Below are 12,343 nucleotides of genomic sequence, written 5' to 3' on the forward strand. Positions count from 1 at the left end.
CAAAATTATGCAGGCAGGAGGTTCAGGTCTACGGCAGGGAAGTGGCAGCACCCAGGTGGGGGTCTCTGGCTCTCGGGAGGCTGAGTCTGAACAGCTCTGTTCCTGGGCAGAGCAGTGCAGGCACTTCTCTTCCACTCTCTGGTGCCCGGCTTGCTGAGGGCAGCCTCCTCAGACCCCACACAGCCGGCCCTCCACCAGCGGGGCAGGAAGCCAGGCTGCGGTACCACCACCACTGCACCACCACCACTGCACCGGGCCACCTTCCTATTTTCCTGGGGCCTGATTATGGTAAGTCGCCTCTGAGGCCCCACCGGGCTGCGCCCCGCGTTATCTCCTGCACACAGTCGCCGCCTTGTTAAAAGGCAATCAGAGGGGCTGACTTTAATAAATGTTAACACCCTCTGTGTGAAGTCTGGCAATTAAAACTCCTCCCCAGGACCTCTGAAACAGGCTTGTGGAAAATCCCCCGTCTTAATAAGCTCCTGTCATCAGAGGACACCGAGAGAAAGGAGGGTAAAATGGAGGCATTAAAAGTTGCAAGAAGAAGGGAAGCAGCCAGAAAGGCTCTTCTTTCCCAGCAGGTCTGGGACGGGGTCTGAGAATATGCACATCCAGCACGTTCCCAGAGGACATGGAGGCTGCTGGTCCAGGGACCGCAGTCTGAGAGCCACAGATCTAGCCCAACAACGTCACATCAGAGAGGGGAAAAACAGACAGAAACGGGCACTGGCCCAAGGTCTCACAATCACCGGGTGATTTTTTCAGTGTTCCAAGATTAACCTAGCATTAACAACAGATTTCACTTGTTCTCATTGCAAAAATGGGGTCACGGTGATATGAATTCCACAGAGGACAACAGGAGACATTTCCTGAGAAAAGCATTTTGCATACAATCAGGTGGGGCTCCTGGTTCTGGTGGCGGCTACAGACAGCGCTGTAGGAGCAACAGGGTGAAGGGTGAGTCTGCACCACCAGGAGGGCCAAGCCACCTGCGCGCAATGATGAAGGACAAATGTGCAACTGCTGGTCAGCAGCCCCCAAGGCTTGCAAGCAGCGGAAGCCAAGCGCTCCGTGGGCTCTGGGCCCAGGAACTCTGGCAGAGGCACGCTCTGGCAGAGGTGAATTCACCCAGATCCTGAGGGCTACAGGTGGGGCCCCAATGGTCACTGCCTTTGAGGCTGGGGAAAGAGGAGTGAGCAGCCGGGGCTCAGCCCAACTCACTCCACCTCCCTGCCTGCCACAGAGCTCAGCAGCCTCGGGCTGGCCTATCAGCCAGTGAAGGGAAAAGAGGGGCTGGGGAGAGGTCGAGAGGCAAACAGACCCAGGTCAGAATCCTGCCATTGCCATTGCTGACTGTGTGACCTTGGAAGATTTTCCTTCCTCTCCGAGCCTCTGCTTCTCAGCTGTAAAATATGGACGACTGCAGTACCTGCTAATTCACGGAGTGTTAAGGCATGCAGAAAGTACATTTTTTTGTTGTTTGTTTCAATTTTTTATTTATATTCTAACTAGTTAACATACAGTGCCATATTGGTTTCTGGAGTAGAACTCAGTGATTCATTACTTACATAGACACCCAGTGCCCATCACAACAAGTACCCTCCTTAGTACCCATCCCCCATCTCACCCATCCCCCATCTCACCCATCCCCCACCCACACCCCTCCATCTTTAAAGGTCTCTTATGATTTGATTCCCTCTTTTTTTCCTTCCCATATGCTGATCTATTTTGTTTCTTAAATTCCACATGAGTGAAATCATAGGGTATTTGTCTTTCTCCGACTGATTTACTTGGCTTCCAGCCTAGTTCCATCCATGTGATTGCAAATGACAAATGGTCATTCTTTTTGACAGCTGAGTAATATTCCTGTGTGTGTGCGTGTGTGTGTGTGTGTGTGTGTGTGTCCACACCACATCTTCTTTATCCATTCATCTGTTGAAAGACTCTTTCCATAGTTTGGCTATCGTAGATAATGCTGCTGTAAACATTAGGTTGCATGTACCCCTTTGAATCTGTATTTTTGTGTCATTTGGGTAATGCCTAGTGGTGCAATTGCTGGGTGGTAAGACAGTTCTGTTTTTAACTCTCTCTCTAAGGAAACTCCATACTGTCTTCCAGAATGAAAGCATCTACCTTCGGCTGAGGTCATGATCTCAGGGTCCTGGGATTGACCTCCACATCGGGTTCCCTGCTCAGCGGGGAGTCTGCTTCTTCCTCTGCCCTTTCCCCCCTGCTCCTGTTCTCTCTCTTTATCTCTCAAATAAATAAATAAAACCTTTAAAAAAAAGAAAGAAAGAAAGAAATGAAAAGAGAAAGAGTAGAAAAATTTCCAAAAGTAGAAAGAGCTCTGGTCCAAGAATTATGACTCTGCCACCAACTTCCTATGTGATTTTGGACAAGTCACCCAAACCCTCTGGGCCTCGATCTTCTGTAAAGTGGAAGGGCATGCCTGAATGGCTTTACAGGTCAGACATCACATCAGTCATGGGAGATTCACTTGGCCATGGGAGAAGCATGTCAGAGCTTCAGAGGAGGGAGGGCCCCAAGAAGGCAAAGGCAGTGGGGGATGGGCCATTCTAAGGATCATGGATAGCCAGGTTCCACCTAGCACTGCCCTGGCCATGGAGCTCATGGATGTAGGGCTTTTCCCCTGCCTCCCCCACCTGCTTCATCTTAGTCCACTCTGCTCCCCAGAATGACTTCTTTCTGTTCCTCAGACACCTAAGGCAGTCCCCACCTCACAGACTTTGCACATATAGCTGCTCTGTCTGCACACGTGCTATGTGTACATATGTGCACTTATACACACATACCACTCTCTCTGCCTTTGGCAGTCCCACTCCCTGTGGGAAAAAACTGCCAATGGCTGCCTACAGGGAAAAGCCCCTAGAAGACAGTCAGCCCCTGCCCTCGTTCCAACGTTGCCACACCAAGGAAACTGTCACTGACAGCTGCTGACCGCGGATGGGATAGCTATGGGGAGGCAGAGAAGGATGCCACAACTTCCTGGAGGGCCAATCCCAGCCATGGGGGAATAAACCCTGTACCACCCAGAATGAGACAAATGTGGTGCCAGGGCTGGGGTAGGACCTTAAGCTTAGGAACCTGGGCTTCAGAGAAAGTCAGGTGAGAGTTCAAGTCCAACCTAGCTACTAACTTAGAGCTTAGAGCTGGGGCTCTGGGGTCAGATGCCACAAACAATCACTGAAAGCGTCACGTAAACCGGGCAGTCTTTCAGACTCTCGGGACCCAGCGGGGGAAAAATCAACAGGCCCAGGATTACTGCCTTCCTGAAACTGACCTTCTAGCAAAAGATGATAGACAATAAATATAATAAGAATATGGCATGTTTCAAAATTGAAACAGTGATTGGGGAAAGAAGAAGAGCAGCCTAAGGGAAAGCTAAGAACCCGGGCAGCAGAGAGAGGCTGGCCAGGGGAGGCCTCACATAGCAGAAGGACTTGAAAGAAGCTTTGAGGGAGGTGATGAAGTCCTCCAAAGAAGAATCTGGGTCACAGGGAAGAGCAAATGAAAGATCGAAGGAGTTGCCCAAGTTGAAATCCTGGCATCACCACCTACCAGCTATGTGGCCTTAGGAAGTTACTGAATCTTTCTGAGCCTAGCTTTTCTCATCTACCAAGAGGGGATAATGCCAGTACCCACACCAAAGGGTTGTTAAAAATTAAAGTAAACAAGGGCCAGAATGGTAGGATCTCAGTGAACTCCATCTCCCTCTAAACAATGAAAAGGTGGGTTAAATAATTAAAATCAACCAGAAATTTAGAACTTGCAATTAACTAAAGCCTCAGCCTCAAAACTATCTGAAAATCATCTATCCAAAAGAAAGAACTGACATCAGCAAGAGAGCAGAGCCTGTGACATTTTAACTATCCCCAACCCCTCCCTCCCTAGACCAGTGTCCAGGTAGCCAAGAGCCAGCAGCATGGCGGACAGCAAAGAAATCTGTTGGGCTCCCTTAAAAACACAACCTATCAAAATGTATAGCATGCAGCAAAAGCAGTGGTTAGCAGGAAATGCAAAGATGTAAATGTCTATGTTGAAAAAGAAGATCCCAAATCCATGCCCTAAATTTCTACCTTAAGTAGAAAAAGAGCAAACCAAACCCAAAGCAAGTGGAAAGATGGAAAACATAAAGATCAGAGCTAAAATAAACCAAATAGAGAATAGAAAAACAAGGTAAAATTAATGGAACCCAAGTTGGAATTCAAGTTGGCTCTTGGAAAGTATCAACAAAGTTGGCAAATCTTTGGATAGACTGGCTAAGAAGAAAAAGAGAGTAGGCTCAAATTACTTAAATCAAGAATGAAAGAGATGATATTACTACCAACTTCACAGAAATAAAGAAATTCTCTGAAACTATGTGCCAACAAATTAGGTAATTTTAATGCAATGAAAAAATTCCTAGAAAGATAAAAAATTGTTTAAACTGACCAAAAAGACAATCTGAATAGAACCATAATAAGCAAACAGATTGGATTACTTTTTGAACTTTCAACAACAACAACAACACCAAGATACAGGGGCACATGGGTGGCTCAATCAGTTAGCGTCCGACTCTTGATTTTGACTCAGGTCATGATCTCAAGGTCATGAAATAGAGCCCCATGTCGGCTCCATGCTCAGCAAAGAGTATGCTTCTCTCCTTCACTCTCTGCCCTTCCCCTGACTCATCTCTCTCTAAATTTAAAAAAAAAAAAAAATTTTTTTTAATTTAAAAATAAAATTTATAAAAAGCCAGGACACAGATAGCTTGACTGGTGAATTCTAAAAAACAATTAATTAATTAATTAATACCCAGTCTGCACAATTTTCCAAAAATAGAAGAGGAAAGCATACCTCCTAACTCATTTTACAAGGCCCCTGAGGTCAAATCAGGCAAAGACATCATAAGAAAACTAGAGGCTAGAATCCCTTACGAATGTAGACATTAAAATCCTCAGCAAAATACCAGCAAACTGAATCCAGTGGCATATAAAAAGTAGTATTCACCGTAACCAAGTGGGATTTGTCTCCAGAATAATCCAAGGTTAGTTTAGCATCTGAAAGTCAATCAATGTAACACACCATATAAATAGAATAAAGGTTCAACATTACTCATCATCAGGGAAATGCAAATCAAAACCACTGTGAGATGTCACCCTACACCGGTTTGGATGGCTCTTACTAAAAAAAAACAGTTAACAAACATTGGTGAGGATGTGGAGAAATCAGAACCCTTGTGCACTGCCGGCAGGAAGGTGAAATGTGGTAACCACTCTAGAAAAGAGTAGGGATTTTTCTCAAAAAATTCAAAAACAGAACTACCATACAATCCAGCAATCCCACTTCTGAGTATATATATATCCAAAAGAAATGGAAGCAGGATCTCAAAAGGTCCCTGCACTCAGTGCCCCAGTACCCACTATAACCACCACATGACAACCACCTCAGTGTCCATCAACACATGAATACGTAAAAAGGAATGGTATACACACAACAGAGCATTATTCAGCCATGAGAAATAAGGAAATCTTACTATTTACAACAGCATGGAGAGACCTTGATGGCATTATGCTAAGTGAAAAAAATCAGAGAAAGACAAATACTGTATCATATCACTTTGTAAGTCGGATCTTAAAAAGCTGAAACAGAAAAGAATGATGGATACCAGGGGCTGGGGGTGGGCGAACTGGGGAGACAGGCCAACGTACGCAAACTTGCAGTTAAAGAGGAGTCCACTCTGAGGGTCCAATGTAGAGCATAGTGACTGTACTTAATATTGTATTATATACTTCAAAGTTGCTAGGAGACTAGATCTTAAAAGCCTACCATGAAAAGGAAATAATTATGTGACATGATACAGGTCTTAGCTGAAGCTACTGGGATAATCATATTGTCATATTTAAATATATCAAACCAACACCTTAAACTTACACAATATTTTATGTCAATTGTATCTCCATTTAAAAAAAAAGAAAAAAAACACCTGATGCAACATATTTCCCCCAAATTTCTAATATACTCTGTTCTGGAAGTGCCCGCAGAAGGGCTGAAAAATCACAAGGACAATGGACACTGTTTAAATCAGAGCAGGGCTTGTCCCGGTTCTGTCACTAACCAGCCCTGGAGCCTTGGGAAAGTCACCTCTGAGTTCTAAAGCTCCCTCCAACCGCAATGTTCAAAGACTAAGTAGAACTATAAATCAGATCATGTCATCCAGCTGGTTGCTCTGGCCTTTAGGTCCTCAATTATTTGGCTTCCGCCTCTCTCAGCCTCATCTTGACCACTGTCCTCTGTGACTTTCTGCTGTTCCTTCAATACACCAAGTCGGTTCCTCCCTCAGAGTCTGCGCATTCACAGCTCTCTCTGCCTGGAGGATGGGCCCCCCCTTACCACAACTGGCCCCCTCTCATAATCTCATAATCTCGCCTCTCAATCACCTTCTCAGAACTCACCCCCCACTCACCCAAACAAAACATAACCCCATAGTACTCTTGCCACTTACCAGTCTCTGAAATCCATTTTTTTTTTTTTTTATTGGCTTCCTACCAAACTTCTCTACTAAAACACAGATTCAATGAGAGCATGGACGCTCTCATACAGTGGCTGACACTCACAGATTTTCAGTAATTATTTGGTGAGGGAATGAATGTTCTTAACTGAGCAGGAACCATAATCACTAAGGAAGAATTCATTTGTCTAATGAATGTATTGACATTAAGCAGGAAGCTGAATCCTGAGGTCACAGGCTGGGTAAGATTTGATCAGGAAGAAGGTGGGAAGGTCACCCTGGCATCGAGGTCTCAGGAAGTAGCAGAAATCATGTTGCTACAAGGGCAAAGAGATGGTAAGGTCCAATCCCAGACTCTGTCCCTTATCCCTGCAACACATACTCTAACACACTCATGTTTGCTCCAAACTCTGCCTCCCCCCAAAATACAGCTTAGCTCCTGAGCTCCCCAAATCACACCATAAGATCCAAGACAGGGGGAAAGATCGTTCTTTATAATTACTGAGTAGGAGCTTCCATACGGCACCCTGCTGAGAGCAGGGAAGCAAGACGGATCCAAACAGACGGCTTATTAAATTAGCCACTGCATCGACTCAATGAGCACTTCCAAATGGCTTTATTTCTTTTCCCTCGTTTTTTTTCCTACCCATGGGTTTTTCACATTTGCTTTCTTCTCTCCACTGTTTAGGATCCCCCTAGGTGTTCAGATCACTGCTTTCCTCCTGCCAGCTGCTATCTTTTATTATTTACCTCCCTAAAATGTCCATATACTGTGGGGAGTGGGAGGAGGTACAGCAAGAGTCAGGTAGCAGACTGGACCCAGCTTTTGACATCAGAAGACCCACATTAAGTCTTGGTTCTTTTGTGTGGTCCTGGGCAAGCTATGAATGTCTCTGAGCTGTGCTTTCCTCGTGGGCAGGTAAGGGGGGATGGCAAACACCTCGCCACCCAGGATGGGGCACAGCTTGGAGGGAAGGACAGAATTCAGCCTGTTTTCCAAACTGCCAAAAAGGGAAACAATCCCAAACTGTCTGGACCCTGTCAGCTTTTCATTTGGGACACAAAATGATCTGAACGAGCACTAAAACAAGTTCCTCTGTCTCCAGAGTGCTCTGGAGAAATGCCCTCCAGAAGACCTCTTCATTGTGATTAATGGGTGTCCACTCTGTAAACAGATTGGTGATAAAGAATGCGCTGGTCTACCTACCCGTCATTCCCACCTCTGTAGGAGTCTTGTTAAAGGTATCATTTTCCTAGATGAGCCCCGCCTGGAAGAGGGACTGACCCTTCTGTTAGAGCAGGGAGAAACAAAAGGAAGGAAAAGCAGGTAGGAAGGAAAGGTTAGAACCTGGGAATACCACCAAAGGGAATTTGGGAGGAGGGGCAGAGAGCACCCCTTGGAAGCTATTTATGTGACCTTAGAGTAAACTTAAATTCTCCAGTCCTCAGGTTCCTCATCTATAAAGTGAGGGTAACAGTATCCACCTCAGTGAATTATCATTAGAATTCAATGAGGTAACGTGTAGAGCACTTAGTATGAGCCTCGCACAGAAAAACACAATGAAACTTAGCTAATGCAACCATTACTTATTTTTACCCCGACCCCAAACACCTGCTGCCAATAATCAGCACAGGGCCTTCCTAATCTGGTCTGGAGACATTTCCATCTTTCAAAGCTTCTTTTATATCATTCATCTATTGCTGTTTAACAAACCACTCCAAAACTTAATGGTCTAAAGCAACCATAGTTATTAATTTTGTTCATGAATCCATAATTTCAACAGGACCCAGGGGAACAGCTCACCCTACTTCATGGGACAGCAGCTGGAACAGCTCCGGTGGGGACTAAAGGACTTAATTTCAAGATGACTCATTCCCACCAGAACACGGATGCCGGCCTGTGGCAGGGAGCTGAGCCAGGGCTGTGGGGCTCCGTTTGTCTCGGTGAGATGAATTGGCTTTCTGGCAGCACGGTGACCAGGTCATAAGAATGAGCATCCCGAGAGACACAACGGCATGGCATTTTTATGACTGAGCCACAGAGATCACATAGCATCACAACCTCTGTGGTTGGTCCAGGCAGTCACAAAGACCCACTCAAGTTCAAGGAGAGGGGATATGGACTCTACCTCCTGATGTGAGATTATTAAGATTCAGAAAATCGTATGGGATAGACAGATCTCTGCAGCTTTCTTTTGAAAAATACAATCTACCACACCTCCCAGGGGCCACTTCTCTAAAGTCTTCCCTCATTCTCCACCTCAACCTGACATATCCCATCCCTTAATGTCCAGTGTTCTTGCGGCATTCACATTACCCTGAACTCTCACCACCATCCTTCTTTTCTCTTTTTTTTTTTTTTAAGATTTTATTTATTCATTTGACAGACAGGAATCACAAGTAGGCAGAGAGGCAGGCAGAGAGAGGAAGGGAAGCAGGCTCCCTGCTGAGCAGAGAGCCCGATGCGGGACTCGATCCCAGGACCCTGAGATCATGACCTGAGCCAAAGGCAGCGGCTTAACCCACTGAGCCACCCAGGCGCCCCCCATCCTTGTTTTCTTAATATGGAAAATAAATGGCACAGAGATGGCAGAACAAAGGAGAATTTTGATGCCTCACAGTCTGGCCTGGCTGTTACTATTGGACACCAAACAAATCTGAAATACAACCTCATTCATTTGGAACCTCTTCAACCCTCAATTTCTTCATCTATAAAACGTACTAATAATAATTCCACCTCAAGGAACTTTCTGAGATTAAACAAGTCAAACTTCATGAGGCACTTACATATGAGTAAGCCTGGCTTCTAATAGACACATTGGCTATTACTCGGATGCCACAAAGTTGGAATTTGCCACAGTTCATTCAGAAAGGAGATTCATCTTAACCTAAAAACACTCTTGTTTTATAACCAGTGAAAGAGAGACTATCAAAGGGTAGAGTAGAAAAGGAAAGATATTTTAAATATTTATAGTGCAACAGTCTTAAGCCTTTCACATGCAGGAGATGGGGTTTGTATGGCACCTTCAAAGTGGAATCAGTCTGGGAGGGGTGTGGGGCCAGGGATCCCACAGATGGCGGAGGAGGCATGAGGGAGTCTAGAGAAATGGGCCAGTCTGAAGGGCGAGGAGGAGGATCCTCGCAGGGCAGGATCCCTGCTAAGCCCAGCAGGACCGCACAGGGAGACAGATGAAGTTCCAGTCATCTCTAGCTCTTCAAGTCTCTACTCCATTAGCAGAGGTTCCTTTGAGTGCCAGGAACAAAGTCTGAGTTTCGATGTCTTAAATCTCGGCAGGAACAGAGTGGAAAGATACGGGAATATCAAGAAGGGCAGGAGGCAGTCTGGATTCAGGGGCCTGGGTAACAGGGAGGGGGGGGTGAGGGCTTCTTACCTGAGTGCTGCCACTATGGGAACTCAGCTCCAGGAACCCACAGATCAGAGGTCTTCCCCTTCCAAACTTTGGACTCTCAGTGCTCTGCCCTGGATTAATCAACTCCAGCCAGGGGAACGGGTCCCAGGGCCTGGGAGTGGCTGCTGTTAGCTCCTCTACGTGAAGGTACAGCTGTGTCAAGTCCAGAGTTAATCACCTATCGATTATTCAATTCCCCCTGGGGTCCCACCTGACCTCAGCTGAGACCTGATCTGCAAAGTCTTGTGAAGGCCAAGCCTTAGCAGCTTTAGCATTTGAATAGAAAACAAAGATGCAAAAAGCTGCGGAAGAGTGCAGCTAAAGAAAAGGCCCTCACCAGCTTCTTTCTCCCCCCTCCATTGTCACAAAAACCACTCTGCACTGGGGGGGGAGAGGTATTCACCCACCAAAATACGTGTTTTATTCATCTATCAAAGATGTGTGTTTGGTGCTGCAGATAATAGAATAGACATGGTTTCATGTCAGACAATAAAATTGGTGGTTAAGGCCCCAACTGGAAATGACAAAGACTAGGTTCAAATTTTTTTACCTCTTCTGTACTGTGCCACTTTGGCCCTGCCTCCTCAAGCTGCAGTGAAATTAGGCTGATAATTGGACCCACCTTATAGGTAATGATAGGTAATTTCAAGGCTCACACAAGAGCCCTCTTACATAGAACCCCCACAAAGTGCCTTATGCCCAGCGAGCCCTCTGTCTACATGACTATGATGCTTACTTTACTACAACAAAAAAGGACTCCCTTGTCACTTTAACCTGCCAGTGCCAGTGTCCCCTGTGATCCAGGACCATAAACATCAGCATCATCTGGGAAAACCTGTTCACAATGCAGCTCCTAGCATTACCCCCCCAACCCCGATCATCTGATTCAGAAGATCAAGAGAAAGGTCTGAAATCTACATTTTGAGCTGGTCCTTAAAATCTAGGTGATTTTGATGCACAATTAGTATAACCAGTGCTTTATACTAGAAAATGCTCTTTCTTCGAGGCAAGGAAATTGGTTACTTTGAAAAGAAAATGATGCAACTTGGGCTCTCACAGTGAGAGTTATTGGGCATATTAGTCTTACAGTGTGCTGAGCAGATTACCACTAACTTAGTGGCTTCAAACAACCCAAATGTATTCTCTCACAGTTTCCGTAAGTGAAATGTCGGGGCACATCGTGCCTGAGCTCTGCGCTCCTGTTTCACTGGACTGAGACTGACGAGTTGGCTGGGCTACCATCCTTTCCATAGCTCTGGCCTCTCTTTCAGCTCGCACGGTTGTAGGGGAAAAAAAGCAGTTTATTGCAGCTTAGGACAAAGGTCCTCATTTCTTGCTGCTGTTGGCCAGGGGTCACTCTCCCCTCCTGGAGGCAGTCAGTCCCCTGTCCCCACCATGTGGCCCCCTCCAATTCTGAAGCCAGTGATGGGAGCTTCTTCACATTCAATCTTCTTCATGCTTTGAGTATCTTACTCCATCTCTGACTTCTAGACGTCGATTCAAAGGACTTGTATGGTCAATGAGGCCCATTCTTTTGATTAACTCAAAGTCAACTGATAAGTAACTTTAACCACATCTGCAAAGTCCCTTTGCAACATTACATGACATAATCATGAGTGGGATAGGCAGTCACAGTCACAGATCATCCACACTCAAGACACAAGTGCAGTGTTAAAGGGGGTCATTTTGGCATTCTTCCTCCCACACTGGGACCATAATCCAAGACTCTGACAAAACACAACTTCATAGTCATGCTGAAGTCACCAACCCTTCAGATTACAGCAAGTTTCCTAACTCCTCTCCCTAAACCAGGTGTGTCCCTCCAAACCAAATAATGTAAGAAAAGCTCATCAGTGTAAGATGTGTTTATAACTGTGAATTCCAGGTCTTCTAAGCACGTAGGTTGTAGATTCCTTGAACAGACACTTCTGTTGGCGAATCTGTGTGAAAAAAATCGGCGGTCCACTTTTATTCACCAAAGAGAGCCTGAGTGCAGCAAACACACCTGCCCTGGATCTTAACACCGACCATCCCAGCAAGCACTCGCAAAGTCAAGCCCTCGAACAGAATCAGCAGGAGAGACGAAGGAACTCAACCCACCCCACCCTCGCCCTCTAGGTACATTATGCCATTTAAGAACCAAAGCAACCAGGGTGCCTGGGTGGCTCAGTGGGTTAAAGCCTCTGCCTTCAGCTCAGGTCATGATCCGGGGGTCCTGGGATCAAGTCCCGCATCGAGTTCTCTCCTGCTTCCCTTCCTCTCTCTCTACCTGCCTCTCTGCCTACTTGTGATCTCTGTCAAATAAATAAATAAAGCTTAAAAAAAAAAAAAAAAAGAACCAAAGCGACCTTGTGAAATATTGTCATTACCATTTTATAGATAACAAAACTGAAATTTTGGTTATGTAACATGCTCAAGAAAA

Source organism: Mustela lutreola, chromosome 5 (assembly GCF_030435805.1).
Source record: "Mustela lutreola isolate mMusLut2 chromosome 5, mMusLut2.pri, whole genome shotgun sequence".
Taxonomy (NCBI): domain Eukaryota; kingdom Metazoa; phylum Chordata; class Mammalia; order Carnivora; family Mustelidae; genus Mustela; species Mustela lutreola.